Source organism: Mus musculus, chromosome Y, assembly GCF_000001635.26.
Source record: "Mus musculus strain C57BL/6J chromosome Y, GRCm38.p6 C57BL/6J".
Lineage (NCBI taxonomy): Eukaryota > Metazoa > Chordata > Mammalia > Rodentia > Muridae > Mus > Mus musculus.
Window position 1 is genome coordinate 32,806,739 of NC_000087.7, and position 22,602 is coordinate 32,829,340.

Here is a 22,602-nt window from a genome sequence, read left to right on the forward strand (position 1 = left end):
ACATAGATATAGCTTTATAGTATAGTTCTTGAACTTTCATGATGTGACAATTAAATCTGTATGATCAGGTCATATTCTAGAGCTCTGCATTAGGCACACATAATCGATAGCTCCTGGGGACATACACACAAATTAACAAACTTGACTTTATAGTGTTTCTTGTTTTCAGAATGGAATACATTTTATGAATAATCTAAAACAATAGATTCAGTTTCTATGTCCATAGAGACAGAACCTTAAAGACCCTAACAACTCTAAAAAAGAAAAATGAAAAAAGGAGAGAAAATAAAATAAAATAAACTTGAAGCTTTAAATAAACAACAAAAACCCAAAAACAAAACAAAACAAAACGAACAAACAAACAAAAAAACATAATTTTTTTGAAAAAAGAAAACTAAAAGAACCTAAAACCCTAAAGAAAAACAAACAAACAAAAAAATCAACAAAAAAATTCTAGATCTCTACAAAGACCCAGAAAACATAAAATCATTACCACAAACAAACAAACAAGCGAAGAACTACAACAACCACACTATGTCTTCAAAAAAGAAAATCTCGCCAAATACACTGAGAACAATCCTAAAATCATTTAAAAACTGTAAAAAAAAAGAAAAAAACCAAACCAAAACAAAACAAAAAAAATCCTAAAATAATAAAAGCAAAACCTAAAACCCTAAAAAAAAACTAAAATTACTAAAGAAACTCTAAATGACCCAAATAAGCTATTTTTTAAATTCTTAATAAACATTTTTAAAACCCTAAAATTCTATAAATAAGAAAACACAAGACCTCTTAAAAGACACTAAAAAAATTATAAAACCCTAAAAAAAAATCCAAAAACTCTACAAGTCTAGATCCCTAATGAGACAATAAAAAAACAATTAAAAAAAAGAAAAAGAAAATGAAAAGGTACAAAACCACCACCCCAACAACTACAAATTCTACTGCCTTAAAAAAATCGCCAAAAACACTGGAAAAGAAAATCATTTTACAAACCAAATTAAAAACAAAACAAAACAAAAAAAACTTAAAACAATCTTTAAAAATTCCTTAATTCAATTAAAAAAAAAACAAAACTAAAAAATAAAGAAAAACCCTACAATTCTAAAACAATCTCAACAACTTTAAAAAGACCCAAAAGAACTCTAAAACCCTAAAAAAAGTTCCTTTAAAAAGTTCTAAAAACACATCAAATCTCACACATCAAATCTCTGAAACTCAAAAAAAACTTGAAAACCTGCTTTAAAAAAGCAAAACAAAAACAAACAAACAAACAAACAACAACAACAACAAAACTACAATGCCCTGAAACCCTAACTAAAATCCTGAGATATTAAAAACAATCCTAACCCCACCCCCCCAAAAAATACCTACAAAACCCAAAAACATTAACTAAAATCCTAACACATAAAAATAATCCTAAACTCATTAAAAACACACACACACACACACACACACACAAGAACACAAAAAAATATTACAAAATCCTAAAACCCTATAAAACACTAAAAGTGTAAAAAGAAACAAAAACAAAACAAAACAGAACAACAAGAACAAAAACACACAAAAAAGTTCAATTATCCTAAAATTATTTATAAAACCTAAAAAGCCCTAAAACCCTAAAATACCTTAAATTTCTAAAAGAAATCAAGGTCCAAAATAAATAAATAAATAAATAAATAAATAAATAAATAAATAAATAAATAAATAAATAAATAAATAAATAAATAAACAATCAAACAAACAAATAAATAAATGAATAAATAAATAAATAAATAAAATCAACCCTACCCCCCAAAAAAAAAAAAAACCTGTAAGGACAAAACAACCTCCCAAATTTAAAACCATTAAAACCCTAAAACTCTAAATAACCCAAAGGGCTTTACCCTCCTGCACCGCCCCCCACAAAAAAAAAAAAAACCTGAAAATTGTAAAATAATTAAAAGCCCGAAAAAAAGCCTAAAATATTAGAAAAATTAAATCAGAAAAAAAAAAAACTAGAATCTTTAAACAAATGCTGAAATAGTCCTAAAACCCCCCCCCCAAAAAAAGAAAAGAATAATAAAATTCTGAAAACACACCTATCAGTTAGGCAGGCATTCAACTTACACAGTTTAGCCTGCTTCTGAGTGCTGGTATTAAAGGGGAATAAAACTATACTTGACTCCTTTTTGTTTGTATAATTGTTTTCTAAAAGTTTTTTTTCTCTTGGGTGAGTGTATGTGTGTGATGTGTGTGTGTGTGTGTTTATGGGTGAGTGTATGTGTGTGATATGTCTGTGTGTGTGCGTGTTCTCCAAAGAGGTCATCAGATCGTCTAGAACTAGAATTGCAGGTGGTTGTGAACATCCATGTGGATGTTAGAAATTGAACCCTTGTCCTGTGCAAAAGCAATCAGTGGGCCTAAGCAGTGAGCTCTCTCCTCAGTCCCTTCTGCTTGCTCTAATCTCTACTTCACTATTCATCTTGCCCAAATATGTCTTTAATTCCTACTTCTTCTGTCTGTTTTTATGTGATGAATTCTCCTTTGCTTTTCTCTTGTTTCTCCAATTACTTCAGCAAGATTCTGCGTTGCCTTTTGTTTTGGAAGATTCTCGAGGAATCCTAAATCCAGACTTTAGGGCAGTTATTAAAAATTCTTACTGGTCGTTCTGACAATGGTTTCCTCTTCTTTTTTTTTTTTTTAATTAGATATTTTTTCATTTACATTTCCAATCCTATCCCAAAAGTCCTCCCATACCCACCTCAACCCCACCACCACCACCCCCATATCTTGTCGCTGGCATACCCCTGAACTAAGGCATATAAAGTTTGCAAGACTGATGAGCCTCTCTTTCCAATGATGTTCAACTAGTCCGTCTTCTGATACAAATGCAGCCAGAAATACGAGCACTGATAAGTTGCTAGAAAAATGAGCTCTGCGGGGTTTCTTTAGTTCATATTGTTGTTCCACTTATGGGATTGCAGACCCCTTTAGCTCCTTGGGAACCTTCTCTACCTCCTCCATTTCGGTCCCTGTGATTCATCCAATAGCTGACTGTGAGCATCCACTTCTGTGTTTGCTAGGCCATGGCATAGCCTCACAAGAGACAGCTAAATCTGGGTCCTTCCAGCAAAATCTTGCCAGTGTATGCAATGGTGTCAGTGTTTGGAGGCTGATTATGGGATGGATCCCTAGGAATGGCAGTCTCTACATGGTCCATCCTTTTGTCTCAGCTCCAAAGGTTGTCTCTGTAACTCCTTCCATGGGTGTTTTGTTCCCAATTCTAAGAAGGGGCACAGTGTCAGCATTTTGGTCTTCAATACCCTTAAGTTTCATATGTTTGGAAGATTGTATCTTGTATCTTGGGTATTCTAAGTGTCTGGGCTAATACCCACTTATGTCACCACTAGGGTACTGGTTATTCTCCTCTGCTTCTCATTTGGTCACAGAGATTTTCATTTGATCTCATTTGTCTAAGATGCCAGCATGCCCTCCTTATAGACTGTGGTACAATAGATGTTTAACTTTCATAACTATTGGGTAATGCTTTGATTTTTCTGCGTTTGCCTAATTGAATAAAGGGGATTATTCCTCCAGCCCATAGTGACAGGCATACTTTAGAGAAGTCAGGACTATTGGTCCTCAATCTTCAAAATGTTGTGAATTTTTAATTTACAGCTCTACAACAATAATGTTATTTCATTGCAACTTCATAAATATAATTTTGCTATAGTCATGAATTGTAAAGTATATATCTTATAAACAAGATATATGATATGTGACACTTGTGAAAGGGTTGTTTGAACACTCAAAGGAGTCTAATTCCATGGTGTGAAAAGCACTAATTTGAACACAATGGGGCTACTGCTGCCAATGTAGACTGTTCATCCAGTGTTGCTGGACAGAAGTCTCCGTACTTTGAAGGCAATGGGTTTTCCCAGAAAAGGCTTCTTCTGAGTCCCCAAACTTCTGTCAATACCTGTTCACCTTGGTGATGATCACTGATGTATCAAATGACCATACTTAGTAAATTAGAGTAATACAGTTTTCTTTTCCACCCTAGAAAGTGGAGATTCTAAAAATATGTGTACTAGCTAAAAGCAGTGATGGTGCTCTTCCTAGGGTTCCTTACATTGTGTCCTCCTTGGATGTTCCTCTCTGATCTATACTCACCATCTATGCTGCTTCCTCTCATCAACAGCACACATGATAACACTCAACCCATCTGATCTTCAGTCAGCAGAAATACACTAATTATATTTCACATATGGCCAAGTTGCTCATGATTCTGAGGCATAATCATGCATGTTGTATTGCCAAACAGAATGACACTAATTGTCTAGTATATAATGAAGCATATTTTGTATGACTCTTTTCAGGAGTCTGTATATTCAATGATGAACACACCATCAGCAAATGAATGAATTCTTGTGAGATGATGTCATCACAGTGGGATCCAATGTGCTAGAAAGAGAAAAGAGGAAACCAAACTCCCTTTCATAATTAAACCTTTTCTATAACAGCATTATTAAATTATTTTTATATGTAGGTCATATCCCTCCTGACCCATTCAATTTCTTCCAAATATATTCACACCTGGGGATTAATTTTCAGAAAGTTATTTTGGGGAAACACATGTGATTATTTCAACATCTATAGTAGTGTGGGGGCGTTATTCTCCCTACGTCAAGTACACTTAAGATCTTTAGATACCTCCTTCCCGGTGATAGCCTTGCAGCTCACTGAGTGACATGTGCATTTGATGATAAATGATACACAAACATTGAAGCACATTACCATATCCTGTCACCTATATCAAGTTTAAAATAGCAAGAACCACACGTGAGTAGAAAAATACAAATACATTTTATAGTGTCTTGAAGCTAAAATCCGCAAATTAATCAAAATATTATTTGGACTCTGTTACTTTATACCAGTGTTTTTTAAGTGTACAAGTCGCAGGCCTTTTCTTTGACCCTTTGCACAGGTTTATAGTGTCCTTTTACCATCTTCATCCTCCCCACTATCCTCCATTGCTATTAAATCTCCCCCCTGCTGCTGCACTTACTCTTCCAAAATACCTCCTATTTTTAATGTCCCTTATTAAATTTATATTTTCACAATTGTCATTTTGAATTTTACTTGTCTAACCTAATATATTGTATTTTACCGTTCCATCCATTTTTTTAAAACAAAGCCCTGCACTAATACACATAGATGAGAAATATATAAATCTCCCCCCCTTCTCTCTCTCTCTCATTTCTAAGCCATTCATCCAGTAGTTGACATCTAAAATCACTCCATAGCATGTATGTTTCACACAGTGAGGCAATCAATATTAATGATATGGATATGTAGTGGTCCTTCTTAGATTTTTTTTAACTTAAATCAACATGGGAAGATAGAATCTCAGATAAGGAACTTCCTCCATCACATTGGCCTGTGGCCACAACTTAAGGAATGTTTTTTTGTTTGTTTTTTGTTTTTGTTTTGTTTTGTTTTGTTTTGTTTTTTTTGATGACTGTTTTTGAAGGATCTAGCTTTCTATGGATAGTGTCATACCCTATGCAGAAGATGTACAGGGTGTGGTGGGACCATGGAAGGTACTGAAAAGGATTTTTTTGAAGAACTGAAGATCTATGTGCCATGAACAATTAAAGTGTCCTCTAATTTGTAAGAAAATTTTATACGTACCTGTGTCCAATATTCTGTCTACACATATTTCAAAAGTAAAATTACCTCATCTATTTCATCCTGTTTTACTGCATTTAATCTATGAAATTCCTTATAATCAGAAGTGCTGGTAAATTTTAAAAACCTTTAAAATATGACTGGGAGATATCAGGTTTGTTTTAAGTTTATCACAACTTTGTAAGCATGCCCAAGATCTATGTTGTCCTCTTACTTTCCAAAGAATCTATAATTCATGATTGCCATTGGTTTCAACACATGTCATTTAACCCTGTCAAATTCCAGCTTTGTTTGCATAAAAATAGTCCTCCTCTAACTGTGGGTTTTCATAAAGTGAAAATTGGTGTGCTATCCAGTGTGCTTCCTCAAAGAGTCTGGCAATATTTATGATAAGAAGCACAGCTTAAAGATAACCAAGGGAAAGGTTGGAACATGAAAAATAACCACCATGGATGATGTCAAGTCAGAAACCGAAGACTTTCTCAGAACGAAAATAAAAACAAAAATGAAACAAAACAAAACACACACCAAACAAATAAATAAAAATCCAACAACCAAACAATAAAAACAATGCAAGGGTGAAATTCTTTGGCAGAATATTACTCAGATCATCAGGCCTTTCAGTTGGGATTTCATTTTTAATTTCTAGCAAGCCATATGAAAAGGTAAAGTCGAGATGCTGAACGTTTCTTTTCTGGTCAAGTCTATTTGGAGTTCTGTAGGCTTCTTTTATGTTCATGGGCATCTCTTTCTTTAGGTTTGGGACGTTTTCTTCTATAATTATGTTGAAGATATTTGCTGCCCCTTTAATTTGAAAATCTTCATTCTCATCCACTCCTATTATCCTTGGTTTGGTCTTCTCATTGTGTCCTGGATATCCTGGATGTTTTGAGTTAGGATCCTTTTGCATTTTGCATTTTCTTTGATTGTTGTGTTCATGTTCTCTATGGAATCTTCTACACCTGACATTCTCTCTTCCATCACTTGTATTCTGTTGCTGATGCTTGCATCTATGGTTCCAGATATCTTTCCTAGGGTTTCTATCTCCAGCGTTGCCTCACTTTGGGTTTCTTTATTGTGTCTATTTCCCTTTTTAGGTCTAGTATGGTTTTGTTCATTTCCATCACCTGTTCAGATGTGTTTTCCTGTTTTTCTTTAAGGACTTCTACCTGTTTGGTTGTGTTTTCCTGTTTTTATTTAAGGACTTGTAACTCTTTAGCAGTGTTCTCCTGTATTTCTTTAAGTGAATTATTAAAGTCCTTCTTGATGTCCTCTACCATCATCATGAGATATGCTTTTAAATCCGGTTCTAGCTTTTCGGTTGTGTTGGGGTTCCCAGGACTAGGTGGGGTGGGAGTGCTGTGTTCTGATGATGGTGAGTGGTCTTGATTTCTGTTAGTACAATTCTTACATTTGCCTTTCACCATCTAGAAATCTCTGGAGCTAGTTGTGATAGTTGTCTCTGGTTAGAGCTTGTTCTTCAGGTGATTCTGTTAGCCTCTATCAGCAGACATGGGAGACTTGCTCTCTCCTCTGAGTTTCAGTGGTCAGAGCACTCTCTGCAGTCAAGTTCTCCTCTCACGGGAAAGGTGCACAGATATATGGCCTTAAGACCTCCCTCCTGGCCGAAGACGAAGGCCCAAAACAGGACCTGTCCTGAAGCTGAGTTGCTTTGGCCTTTCCCAGAAGGTGTTAGCTTCTGTATTCTATACTCTCACATGTCCAGAATACTCTCGGAGGAGTCCTGGAACCAAGATGTCTGCAGCTGATGCTCAGGCAAAGCACTCCTGCACTGGGCACACCCCTTTCCTCTGGCTGGGAAAGTGGCCAGATATCTGGGATCTGTGCAGAATAATCTCGGCTGGGTCCCGGAACCAAGATATCTGATATTGATGCTCAGTCAAAGCGCTCCCGTACCGGGTGGACCCCTTTTTTCTGGCTGGGACAGTGGCCAGGTGTCTGGGGCCCGAAAAGGGGGCTGTCTTAGAAGCTCTGTGGCTCTCGCCTCTCCAAGAAGCTTTTGGCTTCTGTAGTCCATACTCTCACCTGTGCAGAATACACCTGGCGGGGTCCCAGAACCAAGATGTCTGTTGCTGATGCTCAGGCAAAGCACTTCTGCACCGGGCGGACCCCCTTTCCTCTGGCCGGGAAAGTGGCTGGATGTCTGGGGCCTTTGCAGAATACACTCGGCAGGGACCTGGACCAGTCTGGTGGTTCTTCAGAAAATTGACATAGTACTACCAGAAGATCCAGCAACACCTCTCCTGGGCAAATACTCAGAAGATGTTCCGATGTGTAATAAGGATTCATTCTCTATAATGTTCATACCAGCCTTATTTATTTATTTTGTTAATATTTTTATTATTACGTATTTTCCTCAATTACATTTAGAATGTACATTTAGAAAGTCCCCCATACCCTCCCCCCCCCACTTCCCTACCCACGCATTCCCATTTTTTTGTTCCTGGCATTCCCCTGTACTGTGGCATATAAAGTTTGCATGTACAATGGGCCTCTCTTTCCAGTGATGGCCTATTAGGCCATCTTTTGATACATATGCAGCTAGAGTCAAGAGCTCCGGGGTACTGGTTAGTTCATAATGTTATTGGACCAACAGGGTTGCAGATCTCTTTAGCTCCTTGGATACTTTCTCTAGCTCTTCCATTGGGGGCCCTATGATCCATCCAATAGCTGACTGTGAGCATCTACTTATGTATTTGCTAGGCCCCAGCCTTGTCTCACAAGAGACAGCTATATCCAGGTATTTTCAGCAAAATCTTGCTAGTGTATGCAATGGTGTCATCGTTTGGAGTCTAATTATGGGATGGATCTCTGGACATGGCAGTCTCTAAATGGTCCATCTTTTGTCTCAGCTACAAACTTTGTCTCTATAACAGTCTGGCGGTTCCTCAGAAAATTGGACATGGTACTACTAGAGGATCCCACAATACCTCTCATGGGCATATATCCAAAAGATGTCTCAACCGGTAAGTAGGACACATGCTCCACTATGTTCATAGCAGCCTTATTTATAATAGCCAGAGGCTGGAAAGAACTCAGATGCCCCTCAACATTTGAATGGATACAAAAAAATGTGGTACATTTACACAATGGAGTACTACTCAGCTATTAAAAAAATGAATTTATGAAATTCCTAGGCAAATGGATGAACCTGGAGGGCATCATCCTGAGTGAGGTAACACAATCACAAAGGAACTCAAATGATATTTACACACTGATAAGTGGATATTAGCCCAGAAACTTAGTATACCCGAGATATAAGATTCAATTTGCAAAACACATGAAACTGAAGAATGAAGACCAAATTGTGGACACTTTGCCCCTTCTTAGAGACAGCAAACACACAGAGCCCTACTGTGCATAACTTGAACATGTGTGAGACCACCCACCTCCTCCAGTGACACCCTTTCTCCAACAAGGAAACAACTAGTCCAACAAGGTTATTCATCCTAATACAGCGTATGGGCCAATGGGAACCAATTACATTAAAACTACCACACCTACCTAGCTACATGCATGCATATATTCATGCATAAGAGATAAACAGAGAAAGAGGGTGAGAGAAAAATGAAAGAGCGAGAGTGATAGGTAGATGATAGAGAAATAGTTGCATACATATCTATATAAATACATTCAATCATTACTTCATACATACATACATACATACATACATACATACATACATACATACATTGATGACGGATAGACAGATAATTATATGCGAAATTAATCTAAACACTAAAGACATGGTGCCCTTTAATTCACACACACACCCTGAGCATTGTTTACAATCCTCAATTAGGACATAAAGGTTGAACATTTGAACTACAAAGACATATACAAACAAACCCACAAAACCCACAATGTTAATTTGGTGTGCATAGATTATATTAATATCTAGGATTTCCTTTTTTCTGTATATTATGAGAGATTACACCCAAAAATCTTTCTCAAACTAGTCCATTATTTCAGTGACTACTGTGTACAACCTGATACTTATAATCCACTAGATAGTAATGTTACAGAAGGTGTTTATTGTGCTGAAGATATTCAGCCATACCCCTCAGCTCCAAAATATATCTTTTAAAGACACATAGTAAGGAACGATCTTCCAAATGACCTCAAATGAAACTGTCACCTGGTGAAAAATAACACAGCACAGGAAGAAGTTTACACATAAAATTTATATTCATGTGAATATTGGTCAAAATGATTACAATTGTAAAGTTGAATTACATAGTGATATGTCTTTGAAACAATAGGAAAAATGATGCGCATACATTGTGTTTTCCAAAAAGAGTAGGAAATGTAAAACATTTAAACAGTGGGATGTTGGTTTCTAATGCCAGGAGATGACTAACATAGCAACAGACTAATAAAGTATCCTCTTCAAAAGTTAAAAGAAAAGAGCAACAACAAGAAGAGAACAACAATCACAAGGAACCATGTCATCCGTGGCATCTTCAGGAGGATGTGCAGCAATCTGAACATGGTTCCAAGGACGTTAGTAGATGTCTAGTTCTTTATCAGCCTGACAGGTTTGTGTTCAACCATCCATGTCTGTATACTAAGGTTGGAAACAATCAATCGATGATGAGTGACCTAAAGATGATGAGTTCTACTCCCCACTCTCTTTGCTGCTCTGGAGACTTCAAACCTGAGGGGAGGAATGTTATATTGATGAGTATGAGAATGCTCAATGCCTCTTTGTCTACATTGTGTAAATTTGGCATCTCTTTAAGTGAAGTATAAGACCTGCTTGGCCAGAAGGTACAACTAGAGGCCTGATGAATAAAGATGCTACTATAGAGACCCCATGTAATGAGAAAAGTCTTTCAGAAGTACACTTGGACAGAGGTGGAATTTAAGATCCAATTATTCAGAAATGGCATGTAGGCACTATTGTTGGCCATAGTGTCAAACCGAGAACACCCCCAACACTAATCAGAGATGTATTGCTAGTGGTCAGAAGTGAGCAGGTAATGGATATTGGGAAGAAATGAGACCCTATGAGCCATGAAAAATAGATAAAACCTCAATGGTCAGAGGGGAAATACACGAGGGCATCTTTGTGAGAAATTGGAAATCTAAAACCCCTTTGTACAGGTAAACTAGTATGTTTGGTTGGGTAGAGTTCAAATTTGCATGTTCTTTCCTTGACGTGAGATCAAAGGCACAGCCTACCTCATGCAGTGGAGCCCATTTCAGGTTCTTCCTAACAGCTAGCAACTCCTCATCAGAGACTAGAGCATCTGTCCACTGTAGTAAATGTGGTTGCTGGATCAGGAAGCAGTCTGAGCACTCATCAAAAACCTGGCTGACAGTTCCACACTAGTTCTTCTTCTCAGGCATATGTTCATCTCCTGGGTCTAGGTATGAATGGTGAGGAGTACATCATTTTAGTTTCTGCCTTGAGGAAATGAGCTTTTGTTCTGGGCTGTACTTCTTAATGTTCGGCTCAGGTACTTTAAGCTTGGGTGGTCTGGAGGTCCATTTGGGAGTTAAAATTGGAGTGGGGGGTGTCTAAGTGTCTGCATCAGAGGAGAACATTGCAAGGTCATTATTGGTCAGAAAGGCATATTTGATTACCACTTGGGGAAAATGAGATCTGAGGCCCCTGGTAACTCAGAGTCAGTAGATTGAAATCCTTTTGGTCAAAGCAGAAGGATCTGAGGCCCAATTAAATAGACTTAGTAAGTTTACTCCCACAGGGGCATATTTGGAATGTCTGAGAACCCTTTGGATATTGGTGGACTGTAGCTCTCTATTAGAACAGGGAGGGCTGGTAGATCCTTTGGTGAAAAGTGAAATATTTCAGGTATAGTCTAAAAGCCAATTCAGTAAAAGACAGTAAGTGGAATACTTTGGGTAAGGGGAGACATATGCAGTATCCCTATGTGCAGGAGAAGAATTGTTTCTGCCCATCTCGGGATTAGTGATAGATCTAAGATTCTCTAAAATAGGAGGATGGTGATAGAAACTTCATAGGATTGTATAGAATAGTTTTATCCTGTTATTCCTATGTCTGCAGCACTATTGAGCAGAAATTGAACACTGATTGATACCTTGAGAATTATAGGAAATTCCAGGTACTTACTCCTTCATCAGGTCCAAACATGAAATCACAATCAACAATACACATCATCTGAATGTCAGTGGTAGGCATGACAACAATCTTAGAAGTCTTTTAAGAGGGTGTAATGTAGTATTTTCTGGTTTAGTGTCTTCCTTAAATATATGTCCATCCACACATTCCTCTGCATGGAGGCCAGGATGTCTCTGTCCAAGGAAACAAAACAAAGATAGTAATCTGATTTACCCTTACCTTGATACTCTTCTGTTTGAGATTTCAGTACAGAGTGTTCTGAAATCTCTTAGGTCAGAACAGTGCTTCCCAGACCATGGAAATTAGAAGTTATAGGTAGGACATACACTGGGAAGATGATGAATCTGGGGGATTTCCTCAAACACACTGTGCTCCACACAGGTTGGAGCACTCTCTGTTGTGAATGTCTAAATCTTCTAAGTAAGATAGGGGAGGAGCTTGGGCAGTTTTGCACAGAAGTAGGATGATTGTGCCCTTCATCAAAGAGGTAATGTGGCAAACTTCATGAGAATAAGGAAGTTTAAGCACTCTGGTCATAAGCAGCATTTCTGTGACACTTTGCAAATGTGAAATTCTAAACCTACTTGTAAGAGGGGTAAAATCTCTGGCTATTTTCAATAAATAAGAAAGACCATTTCACATTGGTGAAAATGCAAATACCTTCTGGAGAAGAGGGAGTTCCAGTATTGATTGATCAGCTTCCAAACCTTTTTTGCAGAATTTAGGAAATCCACATAAGGTTGGGGACGTGCACCACCAGGATTGGTTGCCCACCATTAGCCTGATGACGCCATGGGAGAGGCAGGCCTCAGGTAATGGAAAGATATTCTGACGCCCGCGTGCACTCACCATGAGAAATGTTGACAATGGTGTTGTCAGCACCATCTTGTAATGGCGACAATGAGGGCGGCTTTTCACAGTGGTAGAAGTAATTACAGGGTTCATCTGATCCTTATTTGAATTTGGTACATGATATCTGTCTATATAAGTGTGCATTTTATCCAGATTTTCCAGTTTTGTTGAGTAGAGCCTTGTATAGTAGGATCTGATGATATTTCAAATTTACTAAATTTCTGTTGTTATTTCTCCCTTTTCATTTCTGGTTTTGCTAAATTAGATACTGTTCTTGTGTTCTGTATTTTGTCTGTCTAGTGGTTTATCTATCTTGTTGATTTTTTCAAAGAACAAGCTCCCAGTTTGTTTGATTATTTTTGTATTGTTCCTTTGTTTCCACTTGGTTGATTTTAGCACTGAGCTTGATTATTTCCTGACTTCAACTCCTTTTGGGTGAATTTGCTTCCTTTTCTTCTATAACGTTAAGGTGTGATGTCAACCTACTCTTATATCCTCTCTCCAGTTTCTTTTTAGAAGCATTCAGAGAGAGCTATGAGTGTCCCTCTTAGGGCTATTTTCATTGTGCCCCATAACTTGCAGTATGTTGTAGCTACATTTTCATTAAACTCTAAAAAGTCTTTAATTTAGTTCTAGATTTCTTCCTTGACTGTTTTGTCACTGACTAGATTGTTGTACACATTCCACGTGTATGTGGGTTTTCAATTATTTATATTATTGTTGAAGATCAGCCTTAGACTGTGGTGATCTGATAGGAAGCATGAAATTATTTCAATAATTTTATATCTGTTGAGGCATGTTTTGTGACTGAGTGTATGGTCAATTTTGGAGAAGGCATCGTGAGGTGCTGAGAAGTGATATTCATTTGTTTTAGAAGAAAATGTTCTATAGATATGAACTAAATGTATTTGTTTTAAAAATTCTACAAGTTTCACCTTTATCTTTTTAGTTTTATTTTCCAGGATCTGTCCATTAATGAGGGAGGGGTGTTGAAGTCTTCCAATATTATTGTGTGTGGTACAATGTGTGTTTTGAGCTTTACTAAAGTTTCTTTTATGAATGTGGGTGTCATTGCATTTGGAGTATAAATGTTTAGATTTGGGAGTCCATCTTGGTAAATATTAACTTTAATGAATATGAAGTTTCCCTCCTTGCCTTTTTTAATAACTTTGGGTTGAAAGTCAATTTTATTTGATATTAGAATGGCTGCTCCAGCTTATTTCTTCGGATCATTTGCTTGGAAAGTTCTTTTCCAGCCTTTTAGTCTGAGGTAATGTCTGACTTTGTCCTTGGTGTTTGTTTCTGGTGTGCTGAATATTGCTTACACATCCATTTTGTTATTCTATGCCTTTTTACTGGTGAACTGAGTCCACTGATATTAAGAGATACTAAGGAAAAGTTCTTGTTGCTTCCTGTTATTTTTGTTATTAGAGTTGGAATTTTGTTCATGTATCTATCTTCTTTTAGGTTTCCTTCAAGTTTAATTTCTTGCTTTTTCTCGAGTGTAATTTCCCTCTTTATATTGAAATTGTCCTTTTATTATCGTTTGAAGTGCTGGATGCATTGGTTGATATTGTGTAAATATGGTTTTGTCACATTATACCTTGTTTTTTCAAGCTATGTTAAAAGAGTTTTGCTTCATATAGTAGTCTTGGCTGGCATTTCTGCTCTCTTACATTCTGTATGACACCTGCCCTAGATTTTCTGGCTTTCATAGTCTCAGGGGAGAAGTTATGTGTTATCTTGATAGATCTTTCTTTATATATTAATTGACCATTTTCCCTTACTGCTTTTAATATTCTCTCTTGTTTTGTGCATTTGGTGTTTTGACTATTATATGATGGCAGGATTTTTTTTTCTGGTCCAAATAATTTGGTGTTCTTTAGGCTTCTTGTATATTCAGGAACATATCTTTCTTTAAGTTAGGGAAGGTTATTTCTACAATATTGGTAAAGATATTCAATAGCCCTATAATTTGGAAACCTTACTTCTCATCTATACCTCTACTAGATTTCATGTATGTAATTATGTCATTTCTAAAAGCTGTTTCAAAAATACACATGGGAAGTATTTCCTGAGAAATACAAATCATTAATACTTTATTCCCTTTTACTAATATAGCATATTATGTTTCCATTTTCTTTTCCTATATAGTACAGAGACCAGCATTTGACCAAGATGAGAATATATCACCTCAGGTAGAAACAGATGAAGATACAGTGTAATATTTTCATTTTTTCCCATTTCGATAGAGTACTTCAAAAGTGGTGTTTGTGATCCCTTAACTGGAGAAGTAGATTCAGGAAAAAGAACAATTCAGGGTCAGATGCTCTTATAAGTGTATTTCAAGACCAGATTGTGGTCATTTAGACCTTGTGATCACAGAAACATAGCAACTATTACAATACTACTACCTGCATGAGATGTTCCCAGATATACATACAAAGAAAAGGAGAACCCTTATAAAAATAAGAGAGGGACCATTTGGGAAGAAGAAGGATCTCAGCAAGGGTAGTACAGTTATGAAGAATTGCTGTGGGGTGTAAATGTATGAATTGTTTAAAGTATATATTACAAGTTTTTTTTGGAAATCTACCATGTATTTTATATGGATATGATATTTGGTTCAAACCAAATATTATATATTTACTATAAATAATTGAAATAATTTTCTGTGTAAAGTTTTCTGTGTGGTAGAAAAAATGTCCTACAGTGAGACTCCAACTTAAAGTATATCTCCCAGTAAGGTAAAGCCCCTAGATGTTCCCCAAGCTTGATTTCCTTGATCTCTGAAAATACAGCTAGGAAGAAGCTCTTTGTTCTCTAAAGCCAGCAAAAAGCTTTTTGTTTCTATACTTTACAACCAGAGATGCCTGCCTTCCTTTGCCAAGGACAAGGAGATAAAAATTCAGAAAGAACTCACTCCCCACTCCTGCCTTGTAAATTTCACCAAGAACACCAGGAAGAGAAGAACTCTCCTGCCAACATTTCTCAACTCCTCCCATCTCTCATCCAACTCCTCCCAATTTCTCAGCTAGCTGTTAAAAGCCCCTTACTGTCACAGCTCAGTGTCAAACTCCCTTGCCCTGCTAGGCAGAGTGACTTTGTAGCTAGTAATAAAACCTCTTGCATTTTGCATCAGTTGTGGTTTTCTCTTGGGTCAAAGGGGTGCTGGCCAGCTCATCCCGGGACTTGAGAGGAGGCCCAGCTTCTGAGGTCTTACATTTGGGGGCTTCGCCACCAGGATTCGTGGCCTACCCCAATTCTCAGAGACCCTGCTAGGAGGTAGGATTCTATCTTTGTCTGTATCTTTGTCTCTATCTTTTTCTATAAATTTCCTCTATCTTGTCTCTATCTTCGTGTGTCAGCTCTGTTTGAATTCACTATTCTCGGTTTGCAGTTGTAAATGCTCGTGAGAGCAACGAACTCCCTCTCCCAGATGGAAGAGTGTTACTGACAGACATGTGAGGAGAAACCAGCTGACACCCTGTGGGACATCCCAGGAGATCTTAGGGAGTTCCAGGGATACCTGGAGATCTCCATCAGGGTGCCAAGTGAGAGTGTGCTCACTCGGCTGATTGTTTATGTTACTGGGTACCAAGTGAGTGTCTGCTCTCTCGGCCATCTTATTGGGGCCTGGTCTTGGTTATTGTTATCTTTTTGTGTGTAAATATTGTTTTTTTCACTGTATGTAACTCTGATGATGGGATCAACTATTAGCATGCCCCTTGGACTGACCCTTGTGCACAGGACTGAAATTAAGACTAAGACTCACATTCTCTCTGTGGATGTCTGAAATAGATTTTAGAGAACTTTCTACTCTACGGAATGGCCAGCTTTGATTTTAGTTGGCCACGAGAGCGCACCCTTGGTTTGGTCCTGTTTTCAGCTCTTAAAGTTGTTTTACAGAGGGGACCAGGGTCTCAGCCAGATTGAGTGCCCGGCATTCTCATCTAGAAAAAAATAGCACAGGATCACCTTCTCTCATCCTGTTTAAAACCTTGGGTTCAAAAGAATAATCCAGTCTCCCCATTGCTGGCCCTCTGCCACCCAGAGGGGGAAAAAAAAAAGTTAAAACTGGCACCAGTTGAACTGCAGCCCTTGGTTTCTCCCAAGATCTATCCAGAGTTAGAAGAACCTCCAAAATGGCACAGCACCCCACCCACATATTTCCAACTTGTCCCCTCCAAGAACACTCAACAGGGTGCCACTAGATATTTGTGGAGGGACCAGTTTATAAAGCCCAAGACCAGCGAGCTCGAAGCCCAAAGGGACAAGACTCAACCATCACACTGCCTTTATGTACTTATGACCCTCCTTCAGCAGACCCCAGACAACTGCAGCCCCTTCTGTAATGGCCTTTTTCCTCTTCTGATCTCAATAACTGGAAGGCAAATCACACTCCCCTTCCTTGAAAACCCCTCTAGCCTTGCTAACCTAATGGAATATCTCATATTCTCTCTTCAGCCTACTTGGGGTGACTGTCAGCAGCTTTTACAGGTTATTTTACCACAGAGGAGAAGGAGAGGATTCTGAGAAGGAAGAAAGAGCATGCTGGGGGCCAATTGACTACCAATAAAACTTCTGAATGAAATAGATTCAGCCTTCCCTCTGACATGTCCTGACAGGACTGACCATATGGAGCAATTGACAATTTTCTCCTGGGTTCTGATAATATGACTGAAAGGAGCTGGCAGGTGCCCCACCAATTTGGCCAAGGTAAGAGAGATCCTACAAGAGAAAAAGGAGCCCCCAGTAGTGTTTTAGAGTACCTCTTAAAGGTATAGAGGTGTTCGACTACCTTTGACCCTACTTCAGTGTGCCAGCAGGTGACAGTTGTCATGGCTTCCATTGGGCATTCTTCTTCTGACATTAGGAAAAGTTTAAAGTGTCTAGAGAGTGTGAAAACATTATCTTTACAGCATCTGTTTAAGGAGGCAGAGAAAGTGTACTATAAGAGAGAGACTGACAAGCCAGCACCATAGCACATTGGGCTCAGAGTCTGCAGACACCCCTAAGGTCCCCAAAAGACCCTTATTGGGATCATAAGACCTCTGGTGAATGGAACACAACCTCTGCTCCTATCCAATCTCACAGGATCTGAGACTGCATTAATTAGGGAAGCAGAAAAACTGGCCTGACAATGGTCACGAGTCCCTCTGGTCTGTGCCAGCACCTGGGCAACATTTTGGGTGGTGTCTGAGGACAGCCCCAAGGTCCTCACAGAAACATCCACGAGATCTTAAGACCTTTGGTGAGTGTAACACAACTTCTGCTCCAATCCTATCATGTAGGACCTGAGACTGCATTATTTAGGGAAGCAGAGAAACAGGCCTGACCAGGGTCACAAGTCCCTTCCAGTCCATGACAGCACCGGGCACCTTGGGGGCAGAGTCTGTGGACACCCCAAAGGTCCCCACAGGAATCTCCACAGGATGTTAGTACCTCTAGTGAGTGGATCACAACATATGCTAGCAGGAAGGTTCAAACACCAGATATCTGTGCCCCTTCTCTGCAAGAGGTGATCTTGCCTTCAGAGATTACTCTGAACACTGAAACTTAGGAGAAAACTAGTCTCCCAGGTCTGCTGATAGAGGCTAACATAATCACCTGAGGAACAAGATATAACCAGAGACAATTATGACAACTAACTCCAGAATATTACTAACAGAAACCAATACCACTCACCATCATCAGTATGCAGCACTCCCACCTCACCCAGTCCTGGAAACACCAAAACACCCAAAAAAGATAGTCCCAGATTTAAAAGAAGATCTCAGGTTGATGGTAGAGGACGTCAAGAAGGACTTTAATAACTCACTTAAAGAAATACAGGAGAACACTGCTAAATAGGTAGAAGACCTTAAGAGGAAGCACAAAAAAAACTTAAAGAATTGAAGGAAAACACGACCAAACAGGTGATGGAATTAAATAAAACTATCCAAGACCTAAAAGGTGAAGTAGACACAATAAAGAAAACCCAAAGTGAGGCAACGCTGGAGATAGAATACCTAGGCAAGAAATCTGGAACCATAGATGCAAGCATCAGCACCTGAATACAAGAGATGGAAGAGAGAATGTCAGGTGCAGAAGATTCCATAGAGAACATTGGAACAACAATCAAATAAAAAACAAAATGCAAAAGATCTTATCTCAAACATCCAGGAAATCTAGGACACAATGTGAAGTCCAAACCTACTGGTAGTAGGAGTAGATGAGAATGAAGATTTTCAACTTAAAGGGCCAGCAAGTATCTTCAAAAAAATTATAGAAGAAAACTTGCCAAACCTAAAGAAAGACATGCCCATGAACATAAAAGAAGCCTACAGAATTCCATATAGACTGGACCAGAAAAGACATTCCTCCTGACACATAATAATCAGAAGAAGAAATGCGCTAAATAGAGATATACTGTTAAAAGTAGTAAGGGAACAATGTCAGGTAACATATAAAGGCAGGCCTATCAGAATTACACCAGACTTTTCACCAGAGACTATGAAAAACAGAAGATCCTGGACAGATGCTATACAGACACTAAGAGAACACAAATGCCAGCCAAGGCTACTATACCCAGCCAAACTCTCAATTACGATAGATGGAGAAACCAAAGTATTTCACGATAAAAAAACAAATTCACACATTAACTTTCCATGAATCCAGCCCTTCAAAGGATAATAACAGAAAAAAAAACAGTACAAGGACAGAAACCATGCTCTAGAAAAATCAATAAAGTAATCCCTCAACAAACCAAAAAGAAGACAGCCACAAGAACAGAATGTAAACTCTAACAACAAAAATAATAGGAAGCAACAATTACTTTTCCTTAATATCTCTTAATACCAATGGATTAAGTTCCCCAATAAAAGACATAGACTGGCATACTGGCTACAAAAACAGGACCCAATAGTCTGCTGTTTACAGGAAACCCATATCAGGGAAAAAGACAGACACTATCCCAGAGGGAAAGGCTGGAAAATAATTTTCCAAGCAAATGGTCTGAAGAAATCAGCTGGAGTAACCATTCAAATATCGATAAAAATTGATTTCCAACCTAAAGTTATAAAAAAAGACAAAGAAGGACACTTCATACTCATCAAAGTTAAAATCTTCCAAGAGGAAGTCTCAATTCTGAATATCTATGCTCCAAATGCAAGGGCAGTCCCATTCATTAAAGAAAGCTCAAAGCACACATTGCAGCTCACACAAAAATAGTGGGAGGCTTCAACAAACCACTTTTATCAATGGGCATATCGTGGAAACAGAAACTAAACAGGGACACAGTGAAACTAACAAAAGTTATTAAACAAATGGTCTTAATAGATATCTACAGAACGTTTTATCCTGAAACAAAAGGATATAACTTCTTCTCAGCACATCATGGTACCTTTTCCAAAATTGACCATATAATTGGTCACAAAACAGGCCTCAACTGATAAAAAATATTGCAATTGTCCAAAACATCCTATCAGACAACCAAGGACTAAGGATGATTGATCTTCAATAAAAACATAAGTAATGGAAAGCCAACATTCACGTTGAAAATGAACAACAGTCTTTTCAGTGATACCTTGGTCAAGGAAGGAATAAAGAAAGAAATTAAAGACATTTTAGAGTTTAATGAAAATAAAGCCACAATATACCCTAACTTATGAGACTCAATGAAATCATTACTAAAGGGAAACTCATAGATTTGAGTGCCTCAAAAAAGAAACCAGAGAGAGCACATACAAGCAGCTTGAAAACACATAAAAAATCTCCAGAATAAAGGAAACAAATTCACTCAAGAGGAGTAGATGGAAGGAAATAATCAAACTCAGGGGTGAAATTAACCAAGTGGAAACAAGAACAACTTAAATAATCAACCAAAGAGGATTTGGTTCTTTGAGAAAATCAACAAGATAGATAAACCCTTAGCTAGCATCCCTTAAGGCACAGAGACAGCATCCTAATTAACAAAATCAGAATTGAAAAGGGAGACATAAAAACAGATCCTGAAGAAATCCAAAACACCATCAGATCCTTCTACAACAGGCTATACTCAACAGAACAGGATAACATGGAAAAAATGGACAAATTTCTAGACTGATAACAGGTACCAAAATTAAAACAGGATCAAGTTAATGATCTAAACAGTCCCATATACCCTAAAGAAATAGAAGCAGGCATTAATAGTCTCCCAACCAAAAAAAAAAAAAAAAGCCCAGGAACTGATGGGTTAAATGAAGAGTTCTATCAGACCTTCAAAGTATATTTAACTCCAGTTCTGCACAAACAATTCCACAAAATAGCAGTAGAAGGTACTCTACCCAACTCATTCTATGAAGCCACAATTACTCTGATACCTAAACCACAGAAAGATCCAACAAAGATAAATACTTCAGAACAATGGCCCTTATGAATATCGAAACAAAAATACTCAGTAAAATTTTTCCTAATCATATCCAAGAACACATTAAAAATTTCATTCATCCTTACCAAGTAGGTATTATACCAGGGATACAAGGATGGTTTCATATGTGGCAAACCATCAACATAATCTATTATATAAACAACCTCAAAGACAAAACCACATGATCATCTCATTAGATGCAAAAAAATCATTTAAGTATATCCAAAACCCATTCATGATAAAAGTCTTGGAAGGATCAGGAATTCAAGGCCAATACATGAACAGGTAAAAGCAATTTACAGTAAACCAAGACCCAACATCAAATGAAATGGTATGAAGCTGGATGCAATCCCAATAAAATCAATGACTAGACAAGGCTGCCCATTTTCTCCCTACCTATCCAACATTGTTCTTGAAGTCCTAGACAGAGCAATTTTACAATGAAAGGAGACCAAGCGGATACAAATTGGAAAAGAAAAATTCAAAATATCACTTTTTGCAGATGATATGATAGCATATATAAGTGAACCTAAAAATTCAACCAGAGAAAACCTAAACTTGAAAAACAACGTCGGTGATTTAACTGGGTATAAAATTAACCAAACATGTTAATGGCCTTTCTCTTCACAAAAAATAAACAGGCTGAGAATGAAATTAGAGAAACATCACCCTTCTCAATAGTCACAAATAAAATAAAATACTTTGGCTTGACTCTAACAAAGAAAGTGAAAGATCTGTATGATAACAACTTCAAGTCTCTGAAGAAAGAAATTAAAGAAGATCTCAGAAGATGGAAATATCGTCCATTATCATGGATTGGCAGTATCAACATTGTAAAAATGGCCATCTTGCCAAAAGAAATCTACAGATTCAATGCAATCCCCATCAAAATTCCAACTCAATTCTTCAATGAATTAGAAATGGCAATCTGCAAATACATTGGGAATAAAGAAAACCTCGGATAAAAAAACTCTTCTCATGGACAAAAGAACCTCTGGTGCAATCACCATGCCTGACCCAAAGGTGTACTACAGAGCAATTGTGATAAAAACTGCATGGTACTGATATAGTGACAGAGAAGTAGAAAAATGAAATAGAATTGAAGACCCAGAAATGAACCAACACACCTATTGTCAATTCATCATCTACAAGGGAGCTAAGACCATCCAGTGGAAAAAAGACTGCATTTTCAACAAATGGTGCTGGCACAATTGGTGGTTATCATGTAGAAGAATGTGAATCAATCCATTCCTATCTCCTTGTACTAAGGTCAAATAGAAGTGGATCAAGGAGCTCCACATAAAATCAGAGACACTGAAACTTGTAGAGGAGAAAGTGGGGAAAAGCCTCAAAGTTATGGGAACAGGGGGAAAATTCCTGAATAGAAGACAAATGGCTTGCATTGTAAGATTTAGAATTGTGAAATGGGACCTCATAAAGCTGCAAATCTTTTGTAAGGCAAAAGACACCTTCAATAAGACAAAAAGGCCACCAACAGATTGTGAAAGGATCTTTCACCATCCTAAATGAGATAGGGGACTAATATCAAATATATATAATG